The sequence below is a fragment of the Prinia subflava genome, chromosome 24, assembly GCF_021018805.1.
Source record: "Prinia subflava isolate CZ2003 ecotype Zambia chromosome 24, Cam_Psub_1.2, whole genome shotgun sequence".
In the NCBI taxonomy this organism is placed as follows: domain Eukaryota; kingdom Metazoa; phylum Chordata; class Aves; order Passeriformes; family Cisticolidae; genus Prinia; species Prinia subflava.
In genome coordinates, this window is record NC_086270.1 from 4,310,697 (window position 1) to 4,329,074 (window position 18,378).

General features: G+C 46.7%; 1 protein-coding gene across 2 annotated transcripts in view; it reads right to left on the reverse strand.

The window, feature by feature from the left end:
• Window positions 1–18,378, reverse strand: part of LUZP1 (leucine zipper protein 1) — a 34,935-nt gene that overhangs the window by 14,759 nt on the left and 1,798 nt on the right. The gene's annotated exons all lie outside the window — the stretch shown is intronic.

Here is an 18,378-nt window from a genome sequence, read left to right on the forward strand (position 1 = left end):
GAGTTAATGGTTAACCCAGCACCAGCTACTGAGAGCAGCTCCTCCCCAGACAGCCAGAGCAGGATGGAGGCAGACCTGCACAGGGCTGGGGCTGGGGTTGGATGTGGCACTGCTCTAACGCTGCCACGGGGTCCAGACACGCTGTGGGACCTCAATTCAGAGCTGTACCAGAGACTGGAACTTCCCAGCACCACCCCAGCTGGAATGATTCACTGCCAGAGAGGAAAGAGGCTCCATCTAATTAGCTGAATAAGGAGAAGGAGGTGTAAAGCAACATCTACAAACAGTAAGAGAAAGGATCTACAACAAGTCTCCTAGCTGGGAGGACTTCAAACTTCCTGGCACAGCCAGAAGTAATCTCAGAGCTTGGAGACAGAACCAGACCAAACCAGTATTACAAATAAAGTGTATATTTGTAAGATTAGGGGAATTGGCCAATATAAAATATTATATTAGGTAGTGACTGGTTTGAAGTCATGATTTGAGTTAGGGCTTGGACCACAGAACTCAAGGGGACTTCCAATCTAAACTGCTCTGGCTGTTTGTGACTGTTCTTCTCTTCTATCTTATCTATCAAAGATGTCAAAATATCAGAACAAATAGTACAGACACTGGGACTATGATTAATGCTAATTAATATTGTTGGTGGATATTTAAACAGGAGCTGTTAAATAAATCTCATAAAGCTTGTAAATGTACTGAACAATCTGATATGGATGTATGGACTTCATATTTTTCTCTCTTTCTCTCTCCTTTGGAAAAGTGAGCAGTTCTCAGCCTACCTTATCTTACAATTTTTGGAAAAAAAATCAAATACTCAAAGCAACAAAAAAACCAAAACAAACCCCCAAAACAAACAAACAAAACCCACACACAACAACCAAAAACTCCACCCAAAAACAAACAAACTAAAACCCAAACGGAAACAAAAAAAAAACCACCGGAAGAAAAGAGGATGATAACTTTCATAAATAGCAAGTGGCAGTGACAAATGCAACAGGGAGAGTTCAGTTTAACAGAGTCATGTGAGTCACCAATAAAGTCATGGACTTTAAATAAAAAAATAAAGATGGAAGACTCTGGCAGGCCATGTTCCTGGACACACTGAAAAGGCTCAATGGTCCCAGCAGCAGCTCAGGGACAGCTCCTCTTGGCTGGAGCAGAGGAAATATAGAAGAATATTGAATATAGATTCAATATATTGAATAGAAGTACAACACCAGGGATGACATCACTTTGTATGTAGTACTGGACTCTATATTTACACACTCAAGACTGATGCATCTCACTTTGCTTAGCTCCAGATTCTGGATTCAAAGAGAAAAAGATGCTCAGCTGTCTTCACCTGACCTTGCCAGGGAAACAGGATTTCCACAGGACAACTCCTCCCTCGCTGACAACAAAGGGAGGTGTCAGGCCCAGGTGTCTGGATGGAAGTGTCTCCCCAGGAATGATGCCACTCCTTCTCCAGGGGCCACGCATCAAGAACATGAACTGAAAGCTGAGGAAAGTTTTGGGAAAGCTCAGAAAAGCAGGCAGGTGTGCTTCTTTACTCTTTAAAACTTAAAGATCTGATTTCATCCCAACAACAAGGGCAATCCTGCAGGAAGCCAAGAGGCACAATAGCATCCCTTCGGATTTGAGTTCTTGAAAGAATGTTCTTCAAATGAGACACATGGGAAGCCTGGGGAGTCTCCAACTACCTGTTACTCAAAAAAAAAACCAAAAAAAATAAAAACACCAAGACAAAATATGTGGCCAGTAAATACAGACAGGGAAAAAAGATTGTGTGATCTAAAAGGTTCTTTATTAGAGCACATCGAGTCAAATCCCAATTTCACATATTTTAAGCAATTCAAAGCAGCAATGCAGTACCAAACACTGCAGTGAGTTTGCCAGGATTCACTGTTTAAATGACTCATTTTGATTCTACTTTTCCCCATAGATTTATCACTGGGTTTTCTGCTCTTCCTTGACAAGTGTGCATATCTCGTAACTACATTTGGATTTAGCATTATCAATTGCCTGCTCCCACTGTTTAAGACAGACTGCCTTTGAGGGCTCTTCTGACTCTGCATGGCTTTGGCTACAGCATCCTGTTAAAGCTGTGAGAATTCAGTATTCAAGACATTTACTAGAGTCACAACTCTCAATTACCCTTCATGTTCTTAAATTTAATTTTTTCTACACACTCACTTTTGTTCATCTATAATTTTATGAAAACATTTCTTTAGCAGAATCATTGGATTTAACTTTCCCCAGAACTACTTCATCTTGCCTGCATAAAACACATACAGTCAGTTCACAGCAGTGAACAGAGGGAAAAACCCTCCACCTAGAAACATTTGCATTAGCTAAACACTTCATGAATTGGGAGATAAGAATCATCTATTTCAGGAACAGCAATTAAATGGCTGCTACCTGAGATCTACACTCATCTCTGTGAATTGCTTAGGCCCATGATGCTGCTCCTCTCCAGATGCACAGAAGCAGCTCACCCTACACATTATTTTCTTTCCTCTGATTTTGCTGTTGGATCCCACTAACACCTACTGCTCTCAATTTCAGGATGTCCCCAAAATGCTCATGTGGGAACAGAACTGTTGGAACCAACTCCCACTGTGCCCTCTGTTATGGCAAGATTAAAATGCAGCCAGCTGCCACACACGTCTGTTGAGTACTAGGAGACACAGACATCCCTCACAAGCACATTTTGCATTTCATCTTTGGGGGTTTTTAATCTTTTTGCTTGCACTTTTATATTGGTAATGCAACATCCCTCACTGTGGTTGGGTGAGCCTGAGCTCCCAGCACCCATCATCACAGCATGTATGACACATCTGGCTTTACCCAATCCTAAACACTAATGAGAATCATTAATGGCTTAGTCTGCAATCTCTTTTTACTAATTTATTTGTTTGCTCTTGAAGCTGCCAGGGTTTCCCATAGACTCTGGAGAGCAGCACTCATCAAAGGCAATAAAAAATCAATAGATTCAAGCAGAGCTATAATCAGAGAATAGAAAAGCAATTTGCCTCATTGGAGTTTGAGTCCCTGGGATCCTCTGTGTTGTGAAACCACCCAGGCTGAGGATTGCATTCCTTGGCTGACAGGTGGCCCAGCTTCAGGTGAGGAGCAGAGCAGGGCTATTGTCCATGCTGTTGTGGATGGAGCATGTATTTGGTACTACTCCCTCCACTTCCCCAAACGCTGGGGTGAACTTAGATCCCCCCATTCTATTTTCTGCTAAACTATTACACACAATATCCCTGGGAACTGTGTTTTTGCAGTGAACACAATGCTAGGAGTGTTTGGACACACCTGGGCAAAGGGAGCTTTAGGCACCACAGGTCTCCAGGCTCTGTATTCAGATGGCATTAGGTGGCTGAGAGCCACTTCAGGCATGAGGAGAGCTCTGTGCAGTACATCAGCAAAACCTGGGGCAGCAAGGGAGCTCCTCTGAGCATCCCCAATGGACAGCAGGTCAGGGAGAAGCTGATGAAACCATCCTCCTCTCCTAATGCACCTGAAGTATGGGTTAGATCTAGTGCTGGTTGGATTCTGCCCCATGTGCACATACACCTGCAATTTTAATTGAGAGGTTTCTGGTGTTGCATGTGTATGCAAGGGAGTGTGAACATGTCATGCTCACACAGGGTAATGCTGCTGATGAATCATGCTTGTATCACAGCTCAACGTGGGACTTCTCTTCCCTGCCCCAGGGTGAAATGGGCTGGGAGGAGTCCAGCATGTCATTCTTCATTTGTAAAGTCAAATTTCTCTGCCATCTATACAGAAAAAGGACATAGGTGTCACAAATTGCAGCAAATGGCAATACTGTGGCCAGAGCCTTCAATCAGTTAAAAAGAGAAGGAAGGAAAGCTTTCCTTAATATGATTTTGCCTTTTGCAAGCTCTTTCCAGCACCTGGTTCTTGACTTGACACAACGACACAGTCATGAGAACAGGAGAAAAACATTAAAGAAAAGAAAATGGGTATAAAACAAGATAGACTGAACAAGAGCCAAAGTCCTCTATGTGACATCAACCCTGCCACCTGCAGGCATCTAACAACATCCTGGGACACCTGAGGAGGCAGATGGTGAATCTGCTTACAGAGGATGGGGACAGGGGCTCCCTGGCCCCACTGAACACAAAGGCAAAACGCCAAGTGACTTTTGGAGCTGTACATATTTTGAGGCATGAATTGCCTCAGAAATGGCTGCATCTAGTGGGAGAGGAAATTCTAAAAAAGTCAGAAAAAAGTCTAAAAAAGTCAGAAAAAAGCTCAGTAATCTGGAAGTGAATTGACTATTGACCTTCAAGGAAACTCAAATTATGACACCAAACAGCATCCAGAGCAGTGTGAGACACTGCAGCAGGCTCTGCAGATGCCTGAGAGGATCTTGCACATCACTGAGTCACACTGACCCTACGTCAACACTTCAATCACCCAGTGAACTCCTCAGCACTGCTCTTCTCATTGCAATATAAAATAAGTTTCCCTACATGGAGCTGGCAGGGCCAATGCAAAAGCAGCAGAGCATAAAGGCACATATGGCTGCTCACAGCAGACGCTCACTGGGGTTTGAGGAGTTGGGCTTTACTGTGCACAGCACAACAGAGATTTTGCTTTCCTCTACAAAGACACTCTCCTCTGGCTCCCCCTGAAATCACGGCTTGACTCACGCTGGAAGGGCTCACTGAAAACAGGTCTGAACATTTGCTGGTGAGGTGTAACATCTTCCTTCCAGCAACAGAGAACAGTTTTAAGTGCCAAAGAGAAGGCTGCTAGTGGCATCCCTGCCCTGGGAGCCCCATGGCAAGGAAGATGTTATCCACACTCTGGAGCTCTTGATCAGAAATGGATTGATATTTCCAAAGGTCCTCAGCATGCTACTCCTAAGTGCCATCCTGCACTGGAATCAAAGCTGAGAAAGATGTTTTATTTCTTCCCATGCTGCCACTTGTACTGTCCTCAGAAGCAGATTTTACTGTCACATTTGATTTCACAAACACTATGCAGGCATCTCTTCAGTGAGCCACAAACTTGGCAGCATCCTGCAGATGGCATGGGAAAAGCAGCCCCAGCTCAGTGGTGCTTTTGTGATAATTACTGGACACAGAGGTCTCCCACCTCCTTCACCCTCCATCCCTCCCTCTCATTTCCATCAAGCTCAGCTTTGAAAGGACTTCAGGGGCCATGGCTCTCACCACGGCTTCAGCCCTGAAATATGTGCTAGCATGAAGGTAGCTGAGCTGCCCATGGCTAGCTGAAAGCCCCAGACTCACTGAAAAGATTCAGGGGAGATTCAGAGCAAGATCCAGAAAATTGTTAGAAAAATGAACAAAATGATATATCAAAGATTACTGAATGTGAAGAATCCAAATTTCTATGGCTCAGGATGTCCCTGGAAGCAAACAATAGGGAAACACATTCATTATTTTCATGTTCCTCCCCAAGACCTGGTTTGGGCTACTGGTACAGCTAGGATGCTAAGGAGACAGGCACCTCAGCTGGACCTACTGCCTTCTCCTCTGTTCCTTTTCTTCTCTTGTACATCACTGCATCTTTTGTGCTTCTCAAACTTGCATTATTACCAGATATTTACCATACAGTAAAAGCTCTTCTCCAGCTTATCCTTCTCACTGTCTCTTTAGTATGCTGGACTCCTGAACTTGCTCTTCTACCCCTTTCATCTGGCCACCAGAAATCTTGCCTTTCAAGCACAACACTATTCCCCCACCCTCTTCTGTCATGCTTGTGCTGAAATCTGGGCCAGCAACATCAATCCCAGTTCCTGCTGGTGTTTTTATTCCCTTGTCCCATCCTGCTACCTTCTGCTTGGCTCACTCTGACCAGTGCCCTACTTCTGCTTGTATGTGGTGGTACACTAGGGAACTTCTTGCTGCATGATGTTATGGAAGCCAGAAGTCCTCATGGGTTCATAAAGCAGCAATTAGATATATTCATGGAAGAAAAATCCCTCAAGTTCATTCCTACAGGGACCCACTCCTGGTTCAGCAAGGCCACTTTTGAGACAAAACTTGCAGGTTGGAGGAATCCTTTGATATGCATGGTTGCATGCTTCCCCCATTGCTCTCCCTCCTTCCTGGGCATCCATTTCCAGCCATTGCCCTCAAACACTACAGCTCTCATTATCTCCTTGGGCTGCTTTATTGTCCTGTCACAAACACTTGTCCAGGTGAAACAGGGCTAACACTGCACATCTGACAAGTACCACACTGCAAATTGGTTACACACCCCAAAGCACAAAGCCACACAATTTTTCATCCAGCAACATCTACAGAGCTGGGAAAGGCCTGCCTGCTACAATACACTTAATAAGATTAAATTCAGGCACTCATAACCATCTCTGAATCATTTTGCTCGTTAGGCGTAGGCAGCTTTAACCTTCACATTCTTCCTAACACTATACCCAAGAGCCACATGGCTACAAACATATCCCTGCTGGCATGAAAATTACAGAGTATTGTGTGTTTCTCTGCATCCTGTCTGATACAGGGCACATTCCATTCTCCTAACAGAGTAGAAGGACATCTGAGTCAGCTTCACAGGAACACTTCTTTGATTGCTGGGAGTTTTTCTGGCTAAAAGATTGGCTCAGCCACTCAGAGATCCCTACAAACCCTGCATTAAACTGAGATTGCCCCAAAGGTCCTCCCAAAAAAACAAGCTCGTGAACTCTGTAGCACAGACAACTGGCCACTCCTGTGACCTTCTTCCTGGAAGAAGTAATTAAGTTTGTGAGTGCTAAAAGGAAAGCTTTTCAGCTCCCTTGCAGCTGCCACAGGAACAGCTTGAGGAGCTGCCACAGCTCCTGCCTCTCCTGGACTGCTGCAGCTCCCAATCCATCCATTTTGTGCCTTGGACAGGAATGAAAGGACAGGCAGGGAACCAGCCTGTGTGTGGTACCTGTGTACCCAAAATGTAGTCTGCTAGGGCTGTGCATCACTACAAAAGTATTCAGGCATTCCTCACAGACAAAAAAAAGTCTGCAGCACTGTCAGATAATAGCTCACATGATCCCAGTTTAAGGCCAGGTGGATGAATTGTCATCAGTGACCAAAAGGAGCATTAGTGTACATCTGTATCAGTGCATGAGCCTGGCTTAGGTCTGTCCCCTGTGCCAAGGCCAGCTGGCATTGAACAACCTTTTAAACCAGTCCTTTAAAACCTGCTCTGCCTCCAAACAAGACCTTGCTAACTTCTGAGCCATCCCCAGAAGATGTCTGGGAAGATCCAGGGCAAGCCATGCCAAGAATTGTGCAAACATAAGGCAGCACGGATGTGATCAGTGATCCATGGATCAGGACTGTCCCCATTCCTTAGTGGTAGTAGGGAAAATCTTTTGGGAAGAGCTCAGACAGTCAACTTCAGCTCCATTTCAGGAAAGGTGCCCTGTCCTCTCTGCACTTCCTTCTGTCTGTACACACAGGATTTTGTTCTGAGCAGGCACTGCACAGGCCCTCAGACTGATGGCATGGTAGCACAAGGAAATAAAATGTGACCTGAAATAAAAATGATCATTCATATTTCAGCAAGTGTCTAAATTTTAATTTTCCATTAATCTTTACTAATGGCCCTTTAACTCAAAAATTCAGAGCAGACATCTAGGACTAATTACTCTGATAAAATTCAATATTCAAGCATAAGCCCAGCTTCTGCCTTATAGGTCAACTCTATAAATCATTAGCATTGCTATCCACCCACCAAACACTGGAAAGAATCATGATCATCAGAAATCTCCCAAATCAGTAGTTTTACCAAGTCTCTGCAGAGTTGTTCTTGCTGAGGGGACCCCTCCTCAGGGCACGCTGCTGTTCCCCTTGATTTGTCTGTGATTTGTCTGTGCCCTGGCCTGGCTAACACCCACCACAGCCTCCCCCATGCAAATCCACCACTTGCCCTGCTTAGTGCAGAGGCAGAGGATTAAATTGCTGTTTTCAGGACCCTATCCTGGGACAGATGGACAGCAGCACTTCTGCAGGCATGCTCAGCAGTCTGGCCTGCTCTGTGCTTGCAGCCTAAACGCAAAGGGCTGAACAAAGTTTGCAATTAGTAGTAATTCAGACATGTGGAAGGGCCCCTGAGGAAGCCAAGGAATTTGGTTCAGGTTACAGGTGGCACTGCCACTGCTCTTGGAGCAAATCAGGTTTTAGACTTGAACTGTAAACTCTGTGTGAGAGGAGCTGCAGGGCCTGGCATGCAGGCACACTGGCAGGGGCAGCACTGGAGCAGCCCAAGTGTGTCCTGGAACTCACTGCAGCTGAGCCACTCTGCAACTTTTGGACAAAAAAAAAAAGATTAGGAAAAAAAAAAAAGATATGGGACACACTAGCAGCATACCTCAGCTCAGCTGCCTGGGGAACAGCAGGGTTAACATCTCTGTCATGAAAAGCCCAGGAGGAACCTGTCAGCATTAGAAATGCCTCTGGCACAAAGGCTGCCCAGCTTGGGTTACACCAGCAGCATCACTTCCAGCTCGAGGCAAACCTTTTGGCTGCAATTCACAAAATCTCCATGCTCTGAAGCAAGACACTGGGTGCTGTCACCACACCAAGGAGCCATCAGCAGCTCGGGGTCTCCTGCAGAGCCCGCTTGGTGGCCCTGCAGGAGCAGCAGCTGAAGGGAGCGAGCGCCCAGGACAGCAGGCAGGCAGGCAAGACGAGGCACGACGCCCTCCGTGAGCGAGGTACCCACGCAGGGCAGGCACTGACTCACGGGCAGGGCAGCCAGAGCCTGGCTGGTTCTCCCCAGTCATGTGAGCTGGGTGGACACGGCCACGGCGCCGCCTGCGCAGGTAAGCGAGGGCTGCCTGCCTGACCAACACACCGTGAGTAATCTCCAGAGCCTTCAAGGCCTCCCAATACAAACAGTTGGTAACTCTGTCCCCTGGCTGTACCACAAATACTAATTGGGATCTTGGACTGCCTTGTAAAAACCAGCTTTTTTTTTCCCCCCTTCTGAGCTCCCAACATGCAGCTTTTTTGTTCACTGGCAAGTGTGAAGTCAAATGAAAGGAGGTATTCAGGAACTTATAAATGACTTATAAATCACTCTTAAATATGATTTGCTCAATGACGACAGCTGGGTTGATTGAAAGATCCTAACAGTAGTCTTTGTGTTCAATTTACTGCTGAAAATACCCTCAGGTAACAAAAAAAGTAAATAAAATAACATTTACAAGCAGGAACATGCTGCCTTTGTGAGACCATGCTTGTAGCTGTGGGGACTTTACCTTCAAAATTAATGCTCTGTGGACAATGGAGAGACTCCAAGACAAGCTGCAAGATGCTGTTATTACAGTGGGCAGCTGTGCCACTGAAAACTGCCCACTTGAAAGCCTTGATGAATTTATGGATGGAATACATTCACTTGCAGGCTGGGCCTCTCAAAATGACAACAGGCATTTCACTCATACAGCACTGTGCCAGGGCCAGCAGGACATAAAGGTGAGGGCACCTCACTGCCCTAGCAGGCAGAGATCAGCTGCATGCCCTGCACTGCTCTGCTCTGGGAAGAGCTGCAAGGGCACCTGATATCCTCCATAAGAAGAGGTCCAAGGTCTGGTAACTGGCTGAGGCATTCAGCAGTCACTTTTGGAATTCTCCTTCATGCCGAAAGAGACAGCAGAGGAATACCAGGCCTCTGCTCCTTCTTTCCAAAAATGGGCCAGAGTAATTCCCCATTTGCCTGGGGAAAAAATATCTCCTCAGTGCTTGTGGGTGAAGTGTCTCCTTTGACTCAGGAGGACACTGAAACAGAACAGCTGTAACCTCCCAGAGAGATCATCCTCAGCATCCACTGCCTCCTTCAGCAGGCAGCTAAGAAGCTGTCTGGAGTCCGAAGTGTGGGACAAGAATTCCATCAGGAAGGTCCTGAGCCACACTTCTTCCACAGACAAGGCTGAACAACATCACCAACTCCAAGTTCTTCCATCTCCCACCAGCCTCTTGTCCATAGGACTTGAAAGGGTTAAAGACGCCACTCAACTCATGACTATCATGGGAAAACTTTGTTCCAAATTCTCCATTTCATGCTGCTAGAAAACCAACAATCTTGAAATACCTTGTATTTCTTAAGAAGGCAGTTCTACAGGGCAGCTTGCATTTGCTTTTAAGTCCGCTGGTTATCCAAGGCTGTCGACTAATGGACAACAGACAGACAGACAGACAAATTCTACTGCTCTTGGAGCACAGGTATTCCTGCAAGCATTACACAAGATGCTAATGACAAAATCTGCAGGCTTAATGCGAGGCATTAATTTATCTGAATCCTATCCTAAATGAAGATCAGAGCCAAGAGGGCATATGCTTTTCTTGCAGCACGTTTAAGAAGTGGAGAGTGAGAAATAGAACATAAGGCAAAAATGGCAGCAGAGGATCCCCTCCAGGAGTTTTCCAGGGCACGGCTGTTGAACTGTGCTCACTTGCATTGTTATTTACGTGTCCTTTTCCCCCTTGTACTCCCTGGACTGAAGGAAGGAAGGATGTTTCATAGGAAGGAAGCACTGGCGTGGCTGTACTGAGACACGACCACACTGCTTCCCCCACCATGCTGCTCCTTTCTACAGAGGAGGGAAAGAGTAGCAAATTCACATTTTCTCTCTCATCTTAATTAGCAGTAAGGGGTGAAGCTAACCTCAGTCCAGCTCTGATTTCAAACAGGGTTAGTGTCCAAAGCTGGAGCTTTAAGCTGTGAAAATCTCTGGGGTCAGAAATGCCCCAACCTCTCAGCTCCTGTTTCCTGTCAAAACAGTCTCAGGGAGAAAATTATTTTCCTTTATGTTCGGTCAGAATTTACTGTGCTGGAACTTTCTGCACCTAGAATGGGGCAATACTCAGCATCAGTTCAGATTGGTGGATGAATAGATTGAGAGCAGCCCTGCAAAGACAGACTTGGGGGTATTGGTGGACAAATAATTGGACATGACCCAGCACTGTGTTCTTGCAACCTAGAAAGTCAACAGTGGTCCTTGGCTGCACCAAAAAAATTATGGCCAGCAGGTCAAGGGAAGTGGTTCTCCAGCTCTGCTCTCATGACACCCCACCTGGAGCACTGCATCTGGAATTCTGGAGCCCTCACAAAGACTACAGCAGGTCCACAAGAGGTCACAAAAAAAAGTTGAAGGGCTGTAATACATTTGTGAAGAAGGGCTGAGAGAGTTGGGGCTGTTCAGTCTGGAAAAGAGAACACTCTGGGGAGATCCTATAGGCCTTTCAATATATAAAGAGGGTTTGTAAGAAAGTCAGAGACAGACTTTTTACCACACACTGTAGTGATGGGATGTGGGCACTGGTTTCAAACTAAGAGAGTAGGTTAAGACTGGATATTAGGAAGAAATTCTTCCCTGTGAAGGTGGTGAGTCAGGGGCACAAGTTTCCCAAAACAGCTGTGGATGCCCCATCCCTGGAAGTGTCCAAGGTCAAGTTGGATGAGGCTTTAGGTAACCTGGTCTAGAGAAATATCCATCTGAATGCCACGACACTTCAGACACCATCTCACCAGTACCGAGCAGAAAAGAACAGCCTTCTCCTGATGTGCCTGCCATGCAGTTACTGACATGCTGCAAATGCTTTGCTGAGCCTGTCCAGCTGGCTGCTGCCGCTCTTGCTGTTGCAGGGAGAGATGCTGTGTGTGCCCCACCAGCTCACACACAGCTGGGCTCCAAAGCAAGGACAGTGCCCAACTCTGAGCCACACGCCCCAGCAGTTGCAGCAGTCACTAGAGGCACACATGGCAGAGATTACTAAAAAAAGAAAATTTAAAAAAAAAGAAGAAAAAAAAAGAGAGAGAGAGAGAGAGAGCGAGCCCACCCTGCTCTGTAAATCAGCTCAAAGCGTAGGCAGCAGAGGAAAAGTGAATGGAGATGATCTGTGTGTAAGGACTTGGGAGCACGTTTCTGTCGTAAGACAGCCAGGGAAAGCAAGCTGGAGCATGGGGCTTGCTACTCCTGCTGCTGGAGGAGGGAAATGAGGGGCAGCTGACCCAGACCCAAGGAGTGTCACCTGGCAATAAGGCAGTCAGCAGGGCACAGCTCTTTCTCTGCACTCAGCAGTTGCTGTTTCTCTCTGCCTGCAGCTCCAGGCAGCCTCTCAGCCCAGCTCTTGTACACCAGCTACCAGCAGCCTGTTTGTGGTCCATGCTCTGCAGAGGCTGCACCCCAGAGAGCCTCCCCATCTTCCCATCACTGCTGGAAAAGAGTTCCCCACCTCTACAGCTGGTAGTGCTCCACTGCAGCATTGTTCCTGCAGTCACCTTCAAACACACAATTCACAGCTTTCCCAAAGCACTGCTGATACTCTGTACCCTTCACAGCATCTCTGACAGTGGTTACAGACAAAAGGAAAAAAACCTATTCCAAACTGTGCTTCTTGTTCCCATGCTCTGCCCAATGCAAAAAAGGTACCATCCAGAGAATTTTAGACCATATGCAGGCAGTTTACAATATACTAACAGCCAAAACTCACACAGAAACATCAACACCCACGTTACACAGGATACCTTTAAGCAAAGACATTAGTCACACTCAGAACATTAAAAACAATCCTGATGAGCAGCTAAACAGAATGGGATGCAGACAGAAGAGTGAGAGACTTCATTAAGAATTCTCAATTGCTTCAGGTTCAAATTCTCACCACAAAGCAGTACTAGTAGTTATTTGTTATCATCCAGGAATTAGTTTTCCAGTAAAAACAGACATATTTCCAAATGATTCACACTACCTGTGAAATTAATGTTTTTGCAGCTCTGTTCCAGATCCTAGGTCAGGAATCTCCATTCTGTTCCGGTAAATTCCACTAAGATATCACATGTAACAACAAGTTCTTAAAGAAGTTTCATCAGATTTTCCCTTTAAGGTAACCCACTGCACTCCCACGTGAGGCACAGGCACCTCAAAGGCACAAGCAGCTAGAAGTGCTGCAGTGAAATCAGATGATCAGCACAACCTTGGAGCCTCTGCAGCCTCGGAAACATATCCTGTGAATTTTAAATCAACCCAGCGGGGAAGACACAAGCCAGCGCTGAACCTTAAGAGCCAGATAATGCATATAGAAGCAATTTTAATTAAAGCAGTTTTGAGAATGAATGTGAAAACAAAGCCTGACAGATTTTGCTGCGACACGTAAGGAGGGTGCAGCACTGCAGCAAAAGCTGTCACTCCCATCTGCACGGAGCTGCGGCATGCAGCACGGGTGGCAGGGCTGACGACACCAGGCAGCAGAGCCACGCTGTCAGGAGCCCTTGCTGCACAGCCCAGAGCATTGCAGCACTGCATTGCATGCAGCAACAGAGGAAAATGTGAAAAGTAAGCATTCAAGGTGAAGAGAAACATTCTTGAGCTAATTAAAGAGCTGCTTGAGCTTATGTTCATTGTGATCAGTCATGTAGAAAGACATTTTCAGCTTAGGATGAAGCTGCCATTTTTAGAGGTCAATTAGAACACTGCAACACTTACACAAGTAGGAACATGGGTCCTACTGTGTCACACAGCAACACGCTCCCTGTTTTGCTCCCTCACCTCCTTTACCTCCCCTTGCACTTCCAGTGCAGTGCACTTGCTGTCACCCGCTCCAGGACCCCAGGGGAGATGGGACAGTCAATGGGATGAGCTGCTACATGTTGCCCACGGGCTCCAGAGCGGGAGAGCTGCTGTCCTGGAGCAGAGCTGATGTGTGTCACCACAAAGCACCTTCCCCACAGGACTGCTGTGCCCCAGCACAGGTCAGGCAGGCCTCTCACATCACCTGCCTACAGCCACAGATGCTTTCCTCTCCTACTGTGCAGCCTGACACATGAGCCCCAAGCTCCAGTGGTTTTGTAATATTAACCACCAAAGCTGAATCCTACCAGGGCTCACAAAGCCTTGGTTCTCATCTCTTGCTGCTCTGCCTTCTCAGAGGCATACGGTGCACAATCAAGGATAGCCACGACACTATTTGCAAGGGGTCTGAATGAAATCAGTCCTACTATTTCTGATATAACAATCACAAATCCAAGCAAGGAACATGGGGTTTTTGTGGCTAAAAAAATCTTATTTAGATCAACGCCCCCTCCCCCTGCTCCAGGCATCAAGTTTGCAAGTTGAAATCACAAACCTCAAAACCGGCTGAGTTAATGAGTTAATTCAATACCAAGTAAGGTTTGATACTATGGCCTGGGCAGTACAGCAGGTCAAACTATGACTTAATCTATGACTTAAAAACCAATTAGCTAAGTAAATTCAGAACTATAAATGTTTACATGCAGGGGCTTGTCCACCCAGTACCGATTAAAAATGGCTAAAGCCTACGCTTTCCCCTTTGTGACTTGAAGCAGCAAAACCACCAATTCCTCACAAACCAGGGCAGACAGCAAGCAGGAGTGATGAGGAAGTATCCACACTTGACAGTGTATGTCTCTCATAACTTCACCCTAGAGCAGCCAGGAGCCCACCTGTCAGAAGCAGGCTCTGCCCGTGGAGCCAGGCCAGTCTGCCTGCGCCTGCAGCCACGGGAGGACAGTGAGCACGGCTGGGCTGTGGACAGCTGGTCCCTCTGACACACAGGGCAGGGCAGGATGACAGCTATGATGCTGCAGCAGGCCAAGGAGCAGCCATACGGAAGTTTCCAGCTCACACAGAGTATTTACACACGTGAGATCAGTGCACTTTGCTGGCCCAAGTTCAATACAGCTGCTCAGAGTGAGGGTGATAGGACTCTGAAGTTAACTTGCAAGGAGGACACTTGAGGTTTGCTCAATTCAATGAAGCTCTGACAAACAGGGCCCAAAAGATTGGGACTTAATAAATGTAGAAAATTTTCCACTGAAGTCCTCTAAAGATGATGATGTCTCTACTCCTCTGCCCAAACCTGGGCAGCACTTTGCACAAGCAGGAACTTTGCAAAGGTAGCATGTCCAAACTCACTGTGAAAGCACCGTGGTGACAGAGACCTCAACACAGACAGCAATGCTCAAGGGATGCTATTACTGCACAAGTGACCTCGCAGACTTTGGACCAAATCCTCAAACTTAAGTTTTATAGTAATTTTCAGGTGGCTCTGCACTGCCCCTGCCTCCTTCCAGTCCCGTCCTCCCCTCCCTTGGCCAGAGTAAAGCAGCCCTGCAGCCAGGCTGGGAATCAGGCAGGGCTAAAGGGACTGGGGAGGAGGCTGATGGTTAATTTTCACCCAGATCAACTCTCTGGATACAGCTGCATGGAGTTTGTCAGCTGGGGTAGGGCTAGAAAGGGCATTTGGAGAAGAAAGTGGTTAGGACAAGGGGGAAGGCAAACCCACCTCATCCAGCACAGTGCTCACCTGCACTGATGTAGCACTTCCCAGATCCATGACTGGAGAGGATGTGAAAACCCATCTCTCCTCCAGTTTGACAAGAGCAAGCAGCTCCTCTCATCCACTCACTGTCACACAGAAACAAACTTACCAGCTTATGTGTTCTTACAATTCATACCTGAGTATTGATTGGTAACTTTGGTCCTAAGCAGAGAAATTACACATTTCGTTCCTGGAGTTATTGATGTCTCTTACTATGAGAGGAGACAAGGCTGCAGAGTAGGCTGAATATTAAGTATAACATTAAAACTAATTTTTTTCTAAACACCCCCTCTCCTTTTGGCCCATCACTCACAGGCTGCATTCACCTTTCTGGACTGTATTTCAAAAGAAATTCAAATATTCAAGAATACAAATGTTACATTTGCTACACAACTATATTGGCAAGAAAGCACCAAAATATTCTCAGCTTTCTTTTACAGAAAAGGAAACAGAAACTGCCAGTGCATAGCATTCATGCTTCTGTGCATGCTGCTGTCACGCTTAGGTAAAGCTGTGTGTTGCACCTGCATATCTTACTCCACCCTGGTGAGGGTTAAAGCACACAGGGCTGAGGCATCCTTACAACCCCTTATCTGCCGAGATTAGGCCTCAGCAGGGGAACATCACTGCCAAAACCTAAGACACCACCAGAGACACAAAAGCATTAAGGCCTACATTGCCACATTCTGATGGCTGACATCCAATGCCACACTTTATATTGGATCATTTCAAAAACACTGGTTTTCAGGCTGCTGAATCAACCCAAACCCCACCGACTTCACAGGAATGGCATGCCTGGCATGCCTTCCCAGTCAGGGTGGTTATGAAGGCTCCTAAATCTGGACAGTTAAGGGCAAATGGTTTGTGGGTTTTCCACCAAACTGATTCTGTCACCAGGTCTAAACCCTCAAATCCAGAGAGATGTGACTGTCCACAGTGTGTGCAGTGAATGATTGCAGTCATCACCAGAAGGCTGCCAGCCCCTGTTACCCTGGCAAACAGCTGAGCCTGGACAGGGAGATTGATCACACCTTTGATGGCTACAGAGGGAAGAAGAGATCAAGTTAAAAGACTAAAGCCCTCCAAAGATTCCACCCATTGAAAGCAGAGGGAATAACAGCATGGCAGGACAAAGCCAAGCACCAGCTTCAGGAATGCAGGAAGTGCTGGCAAGCAACACCTGCTCATCAGCTGTCACCAAGTGTTTAAAAACATTCATGCTTTCTACTTCATATGTGCTCATACAACCATTAACCAAGGCAAGAAGTCTGTTACAGCAGGCCTTTGACGTGCAAAGTGGTATGTAACCATGCCACAACCATCACAACAAAGGCTCTCCATTCCAACAAGTTTTAAGGGCTCCCATGATCTGCAGTCCACCAGTTAGTGTAAAACATATTACTGCTATGAATCATCACCCTTGTGGGAATCTTCCAATCAAAACGACCTCCTAAAGAGATTATATGCTTCATTTTAGTGTAACAATTGTATCAAAATTGCCCTTTTTTGTCGTTTCACTCAGTAATGCCAGCCATACTTTCTGAAAATCTTCCATGAGGAAAGTGGCCTCTGGTTCCTTACCAACTGCAGCCCATGGTGGGAAGGAAAGGTTTCATGGAAGACATGCACAGCCTCAGAGTCCCTGGGTACAATACTCTGGTAAGGTCATTGCTGAAAGATGTCATCACCAACCCGTTTGAACATACAAAATAATGTGATTTGCAAACAGATTGCAAAGCATACTGGGCTCTAAAATATTATCGTTTCTTATAATAGCCACATTTGAGAGTTCTCTTTTTTTAACAAGAGCTATTTTTGCCTACAATTCCTAGCCTCGCATTAAATAAAGAAAATCAGTAACTTCCTCTCCGTTGCGCAATTTTCAGAACACAGAAAGCTAGCAAAAAGCCTATGCACTTGTAACTTATTTCTACTTCTTAGGAAGTCAACATTGGTCAGATTGGCCTGTACTGGAGTGCAGAAACTTTACCATACAGCATAATGCTAATTTCATAGTGTTATGAGGAAGCTGGGGTTGAAGAACCACTTAGATCAGCAGACACAGGGGTTAGTTAAGGGGGACCTGACTACTCTTGAACTGTGCTGCTCTCCCACACTCCCTTTGCCCCAACTCATTCCTTCCCCCAGGAACTTTCAGACACGTATCCAAAAGAAACACAGCGATCAGCTCTGCCTGTCCTCCTCCTCCCTGCAGTGTTACAGAGGGCTGGCTGCCCTGAGCAGCCCCAGGCGCCCAGGCACGATGCCGGGGAGGGGATCCCATGCCCAGGAGGGGTCTTGCACACCAGCCCCTTGCACAAGGATCGCTCCCTCGGAGCTCCTGGAGCCCCAGGCTGGGGGTGTCAGCCTGGCAGGCGCTTTGTGCAGTCCTTACTGCTGCAGAGCGATACAATGGAGGAATTACACTTCTGCAAGTGCCGCAGACGCAAACCGGCCACAGAGCACGCTGTCCCTGCCGAAATATGCCAGCTGGCTGCTGGCTGCACAGCCTGAGCGGAGCACAGCGCTGCTGGCTCTGTACTCGCACAGCCTGTAACACCGGGGATCGGCGTCCCCCCAGCCCAGCGTCCCGCAGGTCAGCAGATGCATACCTCCGCCATGAGGCTGCAGGCATGTGGTAAGTTACTGCATTTTTTCCCCTCTAAACACGGAATGCCACAGACGATTCCAGGTTGTAAAAAATCCCCCTTCCCGCTGTCATCGCTGTGGTGCTGCTTAGAGAGGCGCTCACCCACCCCAGCGGCTCTCGGCGAGGGACTCGATAAGCGACAACCCCAACACACGCGGCGGCGATGAGCACTCCTCCCCCTGATTTTTGGGGAATATTTTAACAGAATTTACGCACCAGTTAAAATCTAATCTTACCGCACCCAACTCAAGTGTGCTGATTAGTTGGGATGGTCGCTTTAATTTGTGTTTAATTGGTTTAAAGGCTTCAGATGCAGCATTAGAAGGGGGGAAAAATGCGGATTTGCAATGAAGGCGCAATCACCAAGGACAACCAGCAAAGGTCTGCTGT